Genomic DNA, 16401 nt, shown 5'->3' with positions numbered 1-16401 from the left:
GACATGCAAGTCATGATCACGAACTCCACGGTGGAAGTGACATCTGACCATCTGACTCTTCTTTTTTGTGTGTATTGTATATTTCTGATTTGTACCTTCAGTTCTGTTACCAGGCGGCCCTATTCACTAGAGTGTTTTTTTATATTTCACTCCTTAGCGCTTTTTCACACCATTCTCTTTTTTTCTGTTCAATTGTTGTCATGTATTACCTTGATAAAGTTGGCATGCTGCAACTGAATTGTTGGATTTTTCTTGATTGTTACATTTGTTTGCTTAATCCCGTTTTGCCTTCTTTTTCATCTCTTCATTCATTTATACCACCTTTGTACCAATCAGGAAGGTACTTCCTTAGGCTCGGGCCCCAGTGCCTGCGCTGCACACGCGCCTGCGAGGCTGGCGGCACGTGCAGCCAAATTCCCCGGTCTGCAGTGAGCGGCAGGGGGAAAGACAGGGGGGGGGGTGTGACGGAGGAGTGACAGAGGTGCGGCCATAACTTCACCCGTCAGGTTTGCCCTCATTGGCTGAACCGCCGGGAGGCGTGGCCTAGCGCTCCGTCGCTAGGTCTGATCTCAATTTTAATTGAGTCTGAAAAAAGCACCGCACAGTGTGGGGCCCCCCACCCTCGCAGCAGGCCCGGCCCCATTGAGGGGCGGCTATTGTCCCCACAGCACCCACCATAGCGGGCGCTGCAGTAGATAGTGGGGACCAAGCCGAAGAGTAGTGAGCACCGGCATATTCTTTTTTCGTAGCATCATATGGAGGAGTGCCGCCTTTGTCCTTCCCCTTCTCCTGTTTGGGTCTGTAACAGGGAGAGAATGCGCATCATTATGATGACAATCTTTATTAACAAAATTAAACATTTGAAAATGCAACTGCACCCGTAAAAAATAAAGGAAAACATATCACTATTTCCAAATATTGTGTTACATGCAAACTACATACATACACTTCTTCTGTTAGAATCCAATGTACGGCAGTTATTACAATGTTGTGGATACAGAATATATATAGTGAGTTGGTTCTTTATGGTTTAATGTGTTTAAATATTGTAAGTACCGGAAAAACGACTTTTAATGGCACTATAGAAAAGTTCAACTGCAGTTAGAACAATAAAGAAATGATTAAACCAAACTCCTGCTGTTATTCTTTGGGATCTTTGTCTACTTGGCAGTAGGAAGTTTCTTCTCAAACCGCAAGGATGAACGTATGAAATAGAACATAAACACAGACAGAGTGTAATGCATCAGGGGATTGATCTATACAGTATATGGTGCAAATGAGGACAGCGTTAGCCTGTAGCAAAGGCAGGTGCATCAATGAATTGTCTGAGTAGTGTGACACCAGAGACTTAGAGTAGAAATCCTCACTGGTGCACAAAAATACAGGGTGAAATTAGGGTGCAAAAAATGTAATAAAATACTATGGATAAAACAAAATCCAATATTAAAAAAATCTTCTTGACATGACGACGACAGGTTAAAATTGGTATTCTATTCACGACAATATGCTAGGTCATAAGCAGGTGAGCAGGGGGTAGCAGTGTTGGTGCTGGATTCTGACTGGTCTGCCTGGTGTGCTGCGGACGCACTGTTCCGTGCACTTGCTTCTCCTCTCCGGTCGCTTGCACAGACTGTCCTCTCCGGATGACATCACGGATTGCTCAAGCTGCAGCTGGGGAACCTCCGGATCACTCCTGCATTAACCCTTCACCCTATGCGTTTCACGGCCCTGCCGATGCGTTTCATTTCCTACTTCCAAGCAGACAAAGGTTCCAAAGAATACCAGCAGGAGTTCGGTTTGAGCATTTGTTTATTATTGTAACTGCAGTTCAACTTTTCCATAGTGCCATTTAAAGTCGTTTTTCTCGGGACTGTTCTTTTTATGATTTAAAAAAAAAACCAGCTGACTTTAGGTATAGTTCATGGACATTTATTGATATCACCATTGTGCACCATTAGCTAGTTTGCACAGGTCTCTAGATATCACAGCACTACCTCTATATTTTGTCATTAGTACTTGACACTAGTTTGAGTTCATAAAAATTGTAAGGACTAATGTTAAAAAAAAAATGACATTATTAATACTATAATATATTTTTTAAGTCCTTTGATTTATTTTGTCTTTTTTGGATGGATTGCACTTTTAATTATATTATATCAAATTACAAAAACCAATTTGTGCTCTTTATAAAACAACACTAATTTCAAACATTTTATAATAATATAATGTTGAGAGTTTTTTTTTTTTTTTAGTTTTTTAAAGGAAACAGTTTTGCTTTTGCTGTTATAAACCAGCAGGGCTGGGATGTCCAGGCACAACAGGAACTGTTGACATGCACAGTATGAAATGGTCACAGTATTACTGTAACAAGAAACTAGTATGCTGGAAGTTAAGTCTATGCCAAGTTCTCAGACTGGGCACTTTGCCATTAAAAGATGCTAGACTCTCCAGTGGTTTCCAACCTTGTTTTGGTAAAGGGACTCTATAATTATATTGTGAAATTCTGCGGAACCGCAACCCTCACTAATAGCGTGTGTGAGATCAGATACATTGTGTGGAACCCCAACCCAATAGCACGTCTGAGATCAGATGCATTATAAGGAACCCCAACCCTCACTAATAGCGTGTGTGAGATAAGATACATTGTGTGGAACCCCAACCCAATAGCACGTCTGAGATCAGATGCATTATAAGGAACCCCAACCCTCACTAGTAGCGTGTGTGATATCAGATACATTGTGTGGAACCCCAACCCAATAGCACGTCTGAGATCAGATGCATTATAAGGAACCCCAACCCTCTCTAATAGCGTGTCTGAGATCAGATGTATTATAAGGAACCCCAACCCTCTCTAATAGCGCGTCTGAGATCACATGTATTGTAAGGAACCCCAACCCTCTCTAATAGCGCGTCTGAGATCAGATGCATTGTAAGGAACCCCAACCCTCTCTAATAGCGCGTCTGAGATCAGATGCATTGTAAGGAACCCCAACCCTCTCAAATAGTGAGTCTGAGATCAGATGCATTGTAAATTATTCTGTATTTGGTACAATTTGCAAATGACCTGAAAATTGCAGGGAACCCATTAGGGATGCCCGGGGAACCCAGGGCTCCTAGGAACCCTGGTTGAATAACACTATCCTAGAGGGAGAGGCAAAAACGGTGCTTTGCCAGCTAAATTGGTAGTAAGAAAGTGATTTTGAACGTACTGTACTGTACATCAATGTATCACAACATGTTGAATTGGGGCCATAATATCCACACATTTTGTGTCAACTTGTGGTTTCTTTATCTCCCACTTGTGAATACGTGTTATAGAAGGTGTAGCTGTATGAGACAGTCAGAGAAGCTGAGGGAGGAGGTCTTCCATGACATACAATGTTATCTTTTAATGTCTGCCTCTCTTCATTATTTTCTTCCATTTATTTATTGTCACACTTTCCAGCTTTCAAACAGCTTGCATAAAGATAACATAAAAACGTAATTACTGGTTTCTTATATTTGATATTGATTGAACAGTGCAGTTAATCATCCACAAGCTACATGGCATCAAAGCAGCAATTCCAGCTCATTTGTTTTGTTTTTTACTGGATGGGAACCAAGACGGGAGGGATCCGTCCTCTGAGCTGAACCACGCTGTGTTTAGCACTAGGGATGCCCTCGTTCCAGAGATACTTATCGGGGAAGGTATCAGCTATTTGGTTCCATTCAGGGGAAACAAAATGGCCGTTCAAATATCCTGCATCTTGAGTGCCAATTCATTGCAGCTTTCTATTGGATGACTATTTAAATTCCAGCACGAAACCAGTATATTCAATGGTACGTATCGTGGGAACTGGCTGAAAATAGCCCTCTCCAGCTACAGAGACCAAACAAAAAACAGTAGGAATGCTGCTTTAAATTCAATTAACGATATCTCTATGTCTATTAATGAAATATCATATGTCAAATAAACAGATTGTTGTATATTTTTTAGGAGTGCTGTCATTTCTACTTATTATTTTCTTGAATAGGGTTCTACTCATTAAGGGGTTGCGATCGTTAGCCGTAATTCACTTGAATAGCTATTAACAATCACTATTATTGTTGTGTAGTGAATGACGCCCTTAATCTGATCGTTTTATACAGAAGCACTAAGTCCCTTATACAATATACTGTAACGCTGCTTCACGGTGCTGGAGAACATTTTAGTTCATATGAATGGAGCAAAACTCTTCTCCTGCTCTGGGAAGTAGTATTGCAGCACATTCAATAAGGATCTAAGAAGGTAGAAGTATTAATGACCAGTCTTTTAGAGTGGGAGATATGGAATGCATGTGCCTGCATGACATCAAGGGCCTTATTCTATATTGTACAAAACAGCCACGCGGGCAATTTGTGGCCGAAAATCCCCATTGAATTCAATGGCAATTTTTTGGCCGCACATGGCCCCCAAGGCTGCTTCAGACAATAGACAATTAACCCCTCCATCCCCTATCCAATATGCTGTGAAGTTGTCTTCCCCTAACTTGTGAAAACATGAACAGAGCTGAAATCTTTCTGAGCCAGGGAAAGACAGCTTCACCACGTATTGACAGGAGTAGTAACAAGAGTTTCCAAATTAGCCGCAGTTATGATGAGGGCCAGAATCACAGCTAATCTCCAACTGCTGTAACACGGTGTTAGGGATCAATGTAAGACGTGCCAGCTGCTCTGCTCTCTTTTAATTAGTTTTTGCTGAGTCTGTAAAGAAAGTGCCACCATAATGTCCCATCTAGGTGCCGGAGACGACAGTTGAATTTCCTTGATATCCGCATGATTCATGAAATCCATTCAAAGGACCCGAACTTGTAGCTTTTTCCCTCTCTGCAGCTTGGGCTATTTTGTGTTAGGTAAAGGTAAATTGGGTTATCATCACCAAGCAGCAGAGATCGTTTCAGGATTACACTGCAATCACCATGTTACGATGCTGGGGGAAAAAACGACTAAAAATGGTGGTCATTTTTTTCTCTTCAATCTGAAATAGTAGAACACAGTTACATTCTGAAATACATCAGAGAAAGCCATGAAAAAGGACTTTTACACAAATATTCATCTCTCTCTCTCTCAATATATATGTATAACACTAAGAGGACAGGCACTCCAATAGCAAAAAAGGTGAAGTTAAAATTTTCAACAATTCACACATGAGCCTTGACGTTCAGACATTAAACGTCACCTTTTTTGCTATCGGCGTGTCTGTCCTCTTTTTGTTCTTTATGTACTCACTTTTTTGGATGGTATGCAACCATGTAGTGTAGGTTATTAACTCTGTAGAAGCGAGTGCCCTGGGACTGGACTCTCTCTCTCTGTCTCTCTTTCTCTCTTTACAAGCATTATAAGCATGATAAGGATTAGCAAGTGGGTGCGGCTGGAGGACACCATGTCGCCAAAGCTTTTTACAGCAACACTTCAAGAATTGTTCAAGACATTGAATTGGGAAGAAAAACAAATCAAAATCAATAGTTACTATTTGAGTCATCTACAATTTACAGAAGACATTGTGACGGTATGGGTAGCTGGCCTCACAATATAAAGGTGAAGCCCGGCTAGCTACCCCTAATAACCGTGTGTTTTGGGCCGCCTAGGCATGCTTGCTTGATGGCTACATTCTGTATGTGGTGTACCCGGTTAGCTACCGCTAAGACTGTGTGTTTTCAGACGCCTATGCACGCAAGAATGGCGGATACATTTTGCAGGTTTTGACCCTTTAAGAGAAAAAGCCTCAGAATGGTGGTATGTCTGAGATGGAACCGTTATGTGGATATTGGGGGGAAAATGGTACCGGGACATGTAAATATTGAACGCACTTTTAATCCGGATAACATTGTATTTTCCCCCAGCCAGCATGCTTGTATTGTGGGTTGCGTGTATGCATTTCTATGGGAGCAGACTCAGTGATTCAATCAGCTGAAGTGCCTGCATAGAAATGTGGATTGAGACAAAGGCTGAGAGCGGTGAGGTGCTAAGACATTTGGTGAGTGGGGAAGGACGGACAATCAGGTCTTGGCTTTCAGAGTCTTTGTTCCGCGCAGACACTGAAGCGCCTACCGAGCGGGAGGTATAGGGCTGGCCAGGGGGGGGCGTTGCTGGGTAGAAGCCCCACAGGAACGGTTCCCATTGGCCAGCTCGAAAATTTCCCACGTTCTAGCAGCTCCATCACCATGGGGCGGTCTCGAGTGCCTCCGCACGCCCCATCCTCTGGCATTGGTTGCACCATCTCAATACGTGCTCTGGTTGGCCGGCGGCTCCTTCCCCATGTAAAGGATAGCCACAAAAGTCTATGTAAGGAGCACTGCCAATCAGAGTACCAGACAGAGTATGGAGTTTGACGGTAATACAACTGGAATATTTCAGAATGGCTGCTGTGTGTTCAGCACTCGGAGATCCAGGACGAGACGTGGACAGGGCAAACCTACTTGAAGCAGGCCCCTGCACCTAGCGAGGCTAGAGTCTACTCCCCAGGTCCCGGGTTGGTATTATATCTTGTGATTGTGTATTTTGTTTTGTCTGCTGACTTACCAGAATAAACCTCATTTTATTCAACAACTGTCCCGTCTGGTGCTAGGAATCCCAGTGGTTTTGGTGTAAAAGTACTGGTCTCCCGTGACAGATATTTCTTGCCACAAATCCAGAAGACCTCCAGCAACACATCAGAGAACTCACCAAAGCAATTAAAACTATGTCTACAATGCCGAGCAAGTATCAATGAATGGACACTTTTTAAATGAAATCAATAGGAGAATGAAGATGTATTGTATTGTATTGAATGTCTTTATTTATCTAGCGCCATCAATGTACATGGCGCTTCACAGCAGTAATACATGTGACAATCAAATAAATAACAAATAATATAAATAACACAAAAAGGGGAGAAGTGCTTCAGACATAAAAGTAACATTTAGGAAAAGGAGTCCCTGCTCCGAAGAACTTACAATCTAATTTGTTGGTAGGAAGAACGTTCAGACAGTAGGAGGGAGTTCTGGTAAGTGTGTCTGCAAGGGGCCAAGGTTAATGTATGAGGTGTTAAGCCATGGAGCTACTCATATGCTTCCTTAAGCAGGTGTGTTTTGAGGTGGGTCTTAAATGTGGATAGAGAGGGTGCTAGTCGGATATTGAGGGGAAGGGCATTCCAGAGGTGTGGGGCAGTCAGTGAGAGGGGTTTAAGGCATGAGAGGGCTTTAGATACAAAAGGGGTAGAGCGAAGACATCCTTGAGCAGAACGCAGGAGTCGAGATGGTGCATAGCGAGAATTAGGGCTTAGATGTAAGGAGGGGCAGAAGAGTGTAAAGTTTTAAAAGTGAGGAGGAGATTGAGTGCTTGGTACGGGATTTGATAGGAAGCCAGGAGAGGGATTTTTGTTCCTTCCCCCCCCCCTGGTCCCCGTGGCTGGCTGCCGTGTTCCTTCCCCCTCCCCCCCGGTGCTCACGTTTCACCGGGTGCCTACTGAGTGGGGAAAGTACCTTCACTGATTTGAAGAAGCTTGTTTTCCTTACGCCAACACTCCCATACGCCAAAGCTTCGCCAAGCCACAAACAAACAATTTTTGACTTTTATATATATAGATTTATAGCTGGATGGATCTGGAGAGCCAGCAGTATTCCCAGTTCTGGAGACCCTTCAGTTGCCGGGGAAATCAGACTTTAAACCTCCCAGACACGAATACTTGCCCAGTGCAATAATATAGTTGCCAGTTTCCACCTTGGGTATGGCGGCCATAAGAAATCTGCAACATTATATGGAGATGACGTGACAACTTTCTATTGATGATCCCGGCAGCCACATTTGTAGTAATGTTGTCAGATTTTACCCATAACTAGGGGGGATCCCAGTGATGAAAGCATTATGGTTTAGCTCCAGGTCTATCAGAGTGAAAAAGAATTGAGATCTACGAGGGTTTTTAATGCTGTGTTAATGCCACTTTACCTCCTTCAGGTCCTCTATGGCACAACTATATTCAAGCTGAGAAAACAAATGTCTAATGCTGTAATTTAAGCAACATTTTCAATTAATTACATAATTCCCTCTGTCATGCTCTATTTTATCCTTAATTTGTGAAAGCCTATTGTTGTCTGTTACCAGGTAATTTTAACAGTGCCTCCACTTGACACTGTCGCTAAATTGCTGATCCTTTTTACTGCAAAGATCCCTCTGGCAGTGGTTAATCATCCATAAAAGTGAGAACAAATGCATTACAGGTCCTCTGAGATAAATGTGGTTTATTGCCCATTAAAGTAATAAGCAATACATCGCAGGAGTTAATTTAATTACAGAAGACCAATGTATTACAGGTCTGTCTGGCACCCAAGGGGTAAATAAATTGTCCATGAAACGTCACACTGCCTCAAGCAATTTGTCTGTTAGGTCGAGTCTCTATGGGGTCTATGTATAAAAGCAAAGTAAATCTGGTTTGACACGCAACACTATTATTTGTGTTCAGTTGTTCCAATGTAAGTTGTTAATCAAGTTTCATCTATGTGGCGCGAATTGTTTACTGCACCATTTGTTCTAAGTAGAATGAAAAGAGAAACACACTGCACGGAGACACAGAACATGATGAATCCACTTGTAATATATGAGTAAGGAGGAGGGGGGGATTGAGTGAGAGAGGATGGGGAGAGTGAGAGAGAGGGAATGGAAGGGAGAGAGAGGGGACTGCGCGAGAGAGAGAGAGAGAGAGAGAGAGAGAGAGAGAGAGAGAGAGAGAGAGAGAGAGAGATAGAGAGAGAGAGAGAGGTGGAGAGAGAGAGAGAGGTGAAGAGTGAGAGTGAGGGGGCATAAAGAGAGAGAGAGAAGGGATAGAGAGGGGAGAAAGAGAGGGGTTGAGTGATAGAGAGAGGGGGACTAGAAGTGGGGTGTATATATGTAGCACTGTCCCCCCCCACCCCCCCAGTGGGAGATACACAGCTTCTGCTACCTAGTGTGTGGTGCGAGTACCTGTTGGGGTCAGGAGAGCTGAGTCTGATCTGCGATGGTTGGAGATCAGGACAGGCTTAGGTTGTTCTCTGAGCTCTTCTCATGGTGCTTAGCACCTCCAGCAGTAGTGGGCTCCAGGATGTTCAGAGGTCAGCCCCTACTATTGCACTCTTTCTCCCTCAGCCCAAGGACTGATACTCAGACTGAGGTATATTAGAACAGGATCTTTATTGGGGACATCCACTGCAGATCTTCTTACAGCGATGCAAGGTCTCAGAGACTCCATATCTCTGAATGGTGCTTTGACCCTGGTAGTATAGGGCATATGTGGCTGAATCAGATGTTCCCCCAACCCAAAGGCTGGAGGTGAGCACGCTCATCCCGCCATGGGAGAGTCCGATAGCTCTACTGCTTTCTCTCTCCTCAGAGCAGGAAAAGGTCCTCCCCCCCAACCCATAGCGCACCTACCACGGAAAAAAATGTTTGTAGCGCGCAACTTTTACTTAACTGTTTTCTTGTTATTGTTAATACGGAAAAAAACATTACAATGCAATCTGTTTATTTTAATATTTTCGACAAAAGACAAAGATACCCTAATGTGACAAAAGGCCTGGGGGGGAAATATGGGCCTGGAGCCGTCGCGCGAGACGGGGCTCTCTGATGTCAGAGCGCTGCGCTCCAGAAGCCCGGGCCAAGCTTACTTCCGGTGTGCTGACTTCAGAGAACCCCGTCGCGCGCCGGCAGTGGAAGGTCAGCGGCCTGGGATACAGAGAGGAATAAGCTTACAGGCAGCTGAGAGCCGGGGCCCGGCAGCGACTGGCAGCAGGGCCTGGCCAGAGGTCGGGGGAAATTTGCAGCGCCGGCCAGACGGCCCCCCCAGCCAGCGTGCCCGGGACACCAGCCCCAGCAGACCCCCCCTGTTGGCGGCCCTGGTGCCATGGACATGTGATTGATGACTGACATAGAATCAGCCAATAGCAAAGACGGTGTGAGAGGTTGGACTAAGAAAAGCCTTTAAGAGGGGCTAGCAGAGCATGTGAGGGCAGATCTGCACGAGCCTGAGAGATCAAAGGGCTGATTGCGAGTGTCCCAGTGCCTGTCTATGTTACACTAGTGAAAGCGGGCACTGACTGGTAGGAGAACAGCAAATGGTGCAGGGAGGCCCAGCGGATCACTGGCGTGAGTAGCACGGAGGAGCAAGCACCGTCGGAAAGGACCCTCAACGGCGTTCAGCTAAAGTGGCACCAAAGTGTTTTGCTAAGTACAGGCCTGCTACACTTAGCATTAACGAGCTCCAGCAGTGTGTCGGCACCACCATACAGGCCTTGATACCCAAGATTGGGTGGCTGCAGTCTCAGACACTTGCAAACACCCGTGCAGTGTTCATCCATACGTACTATATAAATACGCTTACAGTACATTATAAACATTATTGTAGTCTGGCTCCTGTCACGTGTGGCATATCACCCAGAACTAGGGGACTCAGGCCCACTAGCTCTGCAACATGGGTCAGTCTGGGGATAGAATAAGGAGGGGTTGCACACTTACAGTACATTTTACACACAGGAATAAAATAGTAAATTTTACATGGGATGCAAGGTTGACCGGGCATGTAAAAACAGGGTAGCTCTGGGGATCTTGTGGCCAGATGAGCCACAGAGAAGGCCCGGCATTGGCCAGGGTCCAGGCTTAACCTTTATTATCCTGGTCCCTTGTCCCCTTTCCGTGACACCCATGTTTTTATATAGACGGAAACAATATATATTTTATGGCGAGTTGCTGCTTTAAATCTCCAGTTTCGCAAATGAAACAAATTCAGCTGATATAGAATAAGCCTGTTAGCACATAGGCCCCTTTAACTCTTCCCGACCTGTAAATAGTGTAATAAGTCTCTTCAGATGTTAAGTGGTTGAGAGGTTTAATTAATGTTGCACTCACGCTTACAAACATGTTCAAAATCAAGAATGTGTCATTCCCACCTTGCAATCAGCTAATCTTCTTTTTATCACTAAAATGTCTTTACTCTTCTAGTTAACATTTAAAAAGTAGACCCAAAGCCTGAACTGGGGCATCTCCATGGCAACACTAACTTTGTCAGCCATTTCCTCTCCTCCCCCCTCATGGTTCTTGGTTCAATCACACTAACTCAGCCGCAGCTGGACCAGTAATAAATTGATCACTAGTATACTGTCAAGATAACAAACAGCTTGAAGGCCATTTTAAATGTGACCCACAGAAAAATGTTATGCATGTTATACATAATACGGTATATCATATATTGTATAGGGCTGTTAAGGCTACCTAGTCCTGAGCGTGAGAAGGGGCCTCTCACTTGCATGAGGTTTGTGTGACCTCCAAGGCAGAAGGTCCATAGTCTGTCAGGGGCAGGTTTTTGATCAGGGCCGCCGCCAGATTTCCCGGGCCCAGGGCTAGAGTTTCGCCCAGGCCCCCCATTCTCCCCCCACCCATGTCGGCGTGCGCCCCCTCCCCCCCCCCCCCATGTTGGCAGCCTTGTGAGCCATCTCCGTTCACACCTGTATTTCTCTCCACACCTGTATTTCTTTCTGTCTCTCACGCTTCCCCCCTTTCCCCTCCCTCTCTTACAACCTTTTCTCCCCTCATTCTCCCACCCCTCCACTATCACTCAGTTACCCCCTCTCACTCAATCCCCCACCTCCACACACTTATTTCCTCCTCCTTCCCTGGCCACACACATAATAACTCCCAATACCCATACAATAATTACCCCCAATACAAAACACTTCCCCCAAAATACAGACACCACTACCTCCCAGATACAAACACAACTACACCCCCCCAAATACAAACACCACTACGCCCCAGATACAAACACCACTACCACTCCCCAATACAATTACCACTCCCCAATACAATTACCACCCCCCAAATACAATTACCACCCCCCAAATACAATTACCACCCCCCAAATACAATTACCACCCCCTATATAATTACCACCCCCAATACAATTACCCCAAATACAATTACCCCCAAATACAATTGCCCCCCAAATATAATTACCACCACCCCTGAAATAGAATTACCACCCCAATACAATTACCACCACACCAAATAAAATTATTACTTCCCCAAATACAATTACCGCCCCCCAAATACAATTACCACCAGCCAATACAATTACCCCCACCCCCAAATACAATTACCCCCCCTCCAAATACAATGACCACCTCCTGAATACAATTACCCCCCCCCAATCACAATTACCACCCCCCCCTCCCCAAACACTATTACCGCTTACCTCTGGTCGTCATCACCGTCACCGGGGCCCCGGCTCTCCCCACCTCCTCTGCCTGCCTCTTCCCATGCTGTCCTCTCTCGTTGGAAGCTGGGCCAGACTTCCGGGTGCAAACAGCTTCCGGCGCGCACTGGCGGGAGAGAGAGGATGGCGCGGGAAGAGGCCGGCAGAGCAGATGGGGAGAGCTGGGAGCAGGGGCCTGTGGCAGAAACCAGAAGCCTGGCAGCACGACACAGAAGTTTCCAGCACTGGCTGGCTGACCCCTTCATCCTCCGGGCCCGGGACTACCGCCGCCCCTCTGCACTTACCTGTGGGGACCGCCTCCTTGCTGCTGCTGCTGCCCTCCTTCTCCTTCCAAATCGCAGCAACGATTCGGTCGGGCGGAAGTTGGATTCCGGCGTCGTCAGGAGGAGGGAGAGTATGGCAAACAGTGACCAGCTGGCTGCTGCATGGAGACCTGGCGAGCCGCAGCGCTGACCCAACGCAACATAGGTGGGCCTCCTAACCTTGAAGCCCCTACGCATGTGCCTAGTGTGTCTAGCGGGTAATCCGGCACTAGATAGGACTCCCATCAGCATGATAGTTACCTCATTGTGTGTGAGACAGAGCCCTATGTGTGGGACTACCGCAAGAGTCTTGACAGGGCTGCATATAACCGCACATAATACAAATATTAGGAGAAGGTAGGGGACATGCACTGACATTATCAGGTAGTGCATGTTAAGTGTACAGTTCCCCTGTGTGAGGTTCAGGATAGTGTTCCCAGACCTTCTCTTTTATCCCTTATCCACTTTAAACTTGTTAATGGCTTGGAGGACCACTATACTTACACATAACTCCGTTCATCAATATGTATAACACACATATTAAAAACGCTAGATATGTGTGTAAAAAAAAATCCAGTTTACGTAGTGGAGATGTGCTTTGTTGTATTTGTTTGCAATGTTTTTGTGTGGTGTCACAGTGCTCAAAATGTTGACACACAGTGTGTTCATTTGCATGTCATTACCCAGAATGCTTGGCTGCAGTGGAAGCGTATGATAAGAGATTATGAAAGGCAGGTTTACAGACCTTTCTGACATGCAATCACAAGTGGTATTTTCATTTGCTGGACAATTGCGACGGTGGTGTGTGAAAATGGCAGTGTATAAAGGGTCATGTGAACTGAATTTAGTGCTTTGTGACTTGAATTTAATGTAATTGTGACATTGACTTTTACCATTTGGCTACTTTTTGTTTTTGTGGAGTTTGCCAATTTGTACAACCTTTTCCGGCTGGAAAAAAGGGCCTGGTCTGCAAACCAGCGAAAATGTTTCTATCCCCGTTTAGTAGTGACAGAAAATATACAACCTGCGAGAGAGCAGCCTGAAGTTTGAGAACCAATGTCATATCCTATGCTTTTAGGCTGAAATTCTACACAGTGCGATTGTGCTGGCGCGCGACAAACGCAAAAGGCAAAATCCCTATGCGGCGGCCCCTAGTGTGCACGCACGCACGCACGACAGAGCGCGATAGCGGGACTGCATTTTGAAAAAGCAAAAAATGTGTCTATTCAAGCGCGGTCGCGTGACGTCAGCATCATGTGAGTGGTTCAGCCAATGAGAGCGAACCTGCTTAATGACGCCTCCACCACGCCTCCCCAATCTCCTGCAGCCAAGTTCACAAATTGCTCGGGCGAGAGGCGTCTGCGTTGTGATGAGCGCGTGCGCCAGCGCGGACTATTATCGTAGGTTTAGCCCGCTGATGCTGCATTATGAGTCGATAATAATCCAAATTCAATTAACTATGGGGTGGAGCAAACGAGATTGACAATCACGCCCCACGCGTTTTTTTTTTTAAATCACCTGTTTTAACTGTTGGACAGCCAGACATTTGGGCTCCGGGGCTAAGTGATTACTATTGTAGCCCTGGTATTTTTTTAAGAAAACAGAAGAGCCTAAGCAAAGAAAAAAATTATTTATCACTTCAATTAATAATCCAGCTTTTAACATCAACTGTAAAAATAAGTTGCTCTGAGTAGCCCTGGCCCTGACTCACCCCCCCTGACTTCAGGAATAGGGACAGACCACCCTACAGGCTTCCAGGGGGCTCCAAGACACAAGCCTAGACCCGGCCGAGTTTTGAGAAGAGGGGTGGGGTGTTGAGCAGAGGGGAGGTTCCAGACAACCTCGCCCCTTCTTGACCGGGCCCTTTAAGTCAACAGGGAGAGGGAACCCATCAAAAGGAAGTTGGTCCTGGACTTCTGAGATCGGCAGTGCTCCTTCCTCCCCCGCGTCTTGGACAGCTTCCCAATAGACGGCCTTGATCACGATCAGATCCTGACGCAAGCGAAATGCCATAAGTGTCACCTGGGCCCTGCAAAGTTAACCTATTGAACATAATTACTGTCATTCAACTTCATCTTAAGTGAGATTACCCCTTTATAAAGGGCAGTCACTGAACTCCCTAATGAATATACCTAGGTAATACATTTATCTGAACATTTCTATTGTCTTTTCTCGGGTTTAATCAGACATATCTTTAAAGGTGCAGTACCCCCACCCTTCCCTTAAAGAACACGTTTTGAACGTGAGTTTTAAGACGCATTGATTTAAAAAAAAAAAATTGTATTAGGTATGAAGCCGGGATCTCCAGAAATGAAGCACGTTCATTTCAGCTCTTGGGACCCCCTGCTTCCTGAGATACGTACCTCTAAATGTGCTGCCGGTTGCAGGCCACCCCTTCCCGCCCACCCATGTCTCTCGGGGCCAATAGGAAGCTGGAACGTCATCCCTTGCGGCCTTCTACTGGCCAGCGTGATGCGAGACCTTTGCACTGAACAGAGCTACAAACAGCACCTATAGGCTGCCCTTATAGTGCAGGCGACGCGACATCGCGGCAAAACAAATGTATTACCGCCATCGCGTGCGCTTATAGTAAGTGCGACGGGAGCGATGCTGGCGGTGCGAATTTTTGAAGCTGTTCAAATTTGATTTTTCAGAGGCTGTCGCCACACGTGACAGCCTCTGAACCAATCAAAGACCTGGTCGCGCCTGCGACGTCGCCGGAAAGCGAATTACAACTTTCGCTAGCGGCGACGGGTGACGTCATCCGTCGCGCCGCCATCGCGCGCACTATAAGCGCAGCCTTAGAGGTAAGTATCTCATGGAGCAGGGGGTCCCCGGAGTTGAAATGAATGCAGTTCAGCTATGGTACAGATGCATTAATGTGATACCCTTTAAAGCAGCAGTGCGCAAACTGGGGGGGCGCACCCAACAGGGGGACCCGAGACTTTTCTGGGGGGGTGCAACGTTTACAAAGGCCCCGCGCTGAGAGTGCGAGACCTCTGTAAACTTAATTACCAGGCTCTGGCCATATGTCTCTATGACAACGCGGCGTCAAATTACTCCGCGGGTCACGTGACATCACATGACCGTGCAGCGTGATGTGACACATCATTAGACGCGAGGGGGTGGCGCGACCGAGGAGGGAGCAGATAGGGGAGGGCGCAGGGAGTTTGCGCGCCACTGCTTTAAAGCAGGACTGCCAGACTTATTTTAAACATTTTCCTATCTGTTTATTGTATTGTTATTATTTTTGGTATAAAAAAAAGCCCAGGCCTGCATGCAGTGTTCACATGGCAGCCTTAGCCGTTTATTTTAACTTGCTCCACCACACAGCACAGAACGGCTGCAGACTTCAAAGAGATTGTCAGCTAAACTGTCTTGCCCAGAGCTTCTCTAGCCAAGAGATGTCATAAAGTGTGAGGGTCTTAGCAATGATGTTAACTTCACTTTGGGTTTTGGAAATAAAAAGCCCCCTTCATTTACCATTCATTGAGAAGTGAAAACAGATGGCCTATTGTACAGTTTTGATGAAGAAAACTTTAATAATGACATTAAAAATAAATGTGAAGTGGGAACTGCACCTTTAACCCCTCAGCTGCCAGAAAGGCCTGAAATGCATAGCATCTGGCAGCCAAGGGGTTAAGCTCTTGCTGGTAAATACACGGGCTCTACAGCGTCCTCTGGCAGGAATATAGATAACAGGCGCTCAACGTTTCCTGACTGCGTGTTCTGACTGAGATGAGCCCAGGAGTAGGCAGAGCGCGATAAGGATAACTAATTACAATGGAAATCAGCCCGCGACCCTTTGACACGCAGGAAAAGAGCTTAGCCCTTTCACTGCTGCAGACAGACTCAGCGAGGCAG

The sequence above is a fragment of the Ascaphus truei genome, chromosome 5, assembly GCF_040206685.1.
Source record: "Ascaphus truei isolate aAscTru1 chromosome 5, aAscTru1.hap1, whole genome shotgun sequence".
Classification (NCBI taxonomy): Eukaryota; Metazoa; Chordata; class Amphibia; order Anura; family Ascaphidae; genus Ascaphus; species Ascaphus truei.
Note: the sequence above shows the minus strand (reverse complement) of the source record.